Here is a 1,708-nt window from a genome sequence, read left to right as displayed (position 1 = left end):
TATATATATATATATATATATATATATATATATATATATATATGATGCAACAGTTGATACATTAATAAGAAAAATGTATATTAATAATATATCAGAAATATAATAGGAACATATTTATATATTTAAAACGATAAGAATTGATATTATATCGCTGACATGTCCGCGGCATATTTGTCTACATCTCGTTATTGCAGATGCTCTCAGTTCCTTCTATATATTTTCAAGGCACAAGCACTTTCCTATTCAAGGTAGCTCACAACTTGAGTCACATCGCAGGACTGTAATCATTAGAGAAATAAGACTCGATATCAGACGTCTACGCCTGATTAATATATAACTGTATGTACTACATATGTGTGTGTGTGTGTGTGTGTGTGTGTGTGTGTGTGTATGCGCGCGCGCGCGCGTGTGTATGTGCGCGCGTGTGCGCATGCGTGTGTGTGACATTGCAATGTAAGCACAGAGCTGTACATTTATTTTACACGTGAATAATTGAGGGGATTCTTATAAAATTTTTTTTCTTTTATCGAATGGGAAAATTTTTGTACACTTTCGGGTACATATTTTACCCTCACATTCCTGCTATTACACACAAAAAAAATTGCATATATCATATCGCTTATATAACTACATAATATAAAAGGCAGCCAAGGCACAAATTTGGGCGACGCAACAAAGTATATAGTGTTCCATCAATCCTTGAGAGCGTTAAGCTTGAAGTCGAATTCCCATAGACTTCGAAGGAAATTCGAAGGATCGTTTTGAAGATTAGGCACAAAGGCTCAGGCAAGATTGTTTTGTAAAACGGGCATCGCGACTAATCTATAATGATTCAGTTAACAAGGAAATTAAGATGTGGTGATAATGTGAAGTATAAGCTATAAGTATAATGTTGCGTATGAGAAACTATTCATATACACATACATCTTATAGTAATGCATCGTGCTCGTTCGAATGTGACAGAGCTCAACATGCTGAAAAGATTTCGCAACACCTATCTAGTCGATTCGCTATTCATCAATGCAGATTATGATTTAAAAGAGATCTGTAATTGTAATATACATTTCTCGCGATGAAAAGCCGACCAGGTATAATCAGATCACATCTTGCAGAAAGGAACCAATTCGGAGAAAAATTCAGAAATGACCATAAACATATATAATATTTTTCTTATTTTTAAGTTTTATCTTCTAATATAGAATACTGATCGGTTCCTTTGTACAAAATTCGATTAATTCAACCATTTTATCAAACGATAAATTTTCCTTATAGAACGGGCTGAAAATATCTTACATTTTACCCTTTTTTTTGTAGTCGATTATTGTCTCCATCACTTGTGCAATTAGTGCAATTGTACCACATTATGCAATATCGAATAAACATTTTATCGACGTTTATGTTTGTACCAAAAATATCATGTTCAAATTTTACCCAATTATAAGTTTACATCTTATCCTTTTCTTATCTTAAAAAAGCAAATCCCTTACTACTTTTGTCTATTATAGAAAAATTAGAATGTTATTAGCCAAATAAGCTTTGTTCCCCTTCGTACTTTCTTTTGTTTATCATCAAATTTGCCAAATTGAATAGCAAAGAATCACAGCTAGGCACACGTCGGCAAAATCAGTGACAGCAAATGGCAGTGAAATAAGATGGTATATTGTCTATAATTAGGCACTGTTAATATCTGATGTCTCTCTCTCTCTCT

Source organism: Atta cephalotes (assembly GCF_000143395.1).
Source record: "Atta cephalotes unplaced genomic scaffold scaffold00025, whole genome shotgun sequence".
Lineage (NCBI taxonomy): Eukaryota > Metazoa > Arthropoda > Insecta > Hymenoptera > Formicidae > Atta > Atta cephalotes.
This window is presented reverse-complemented; position numbering follows the sequence as displayed.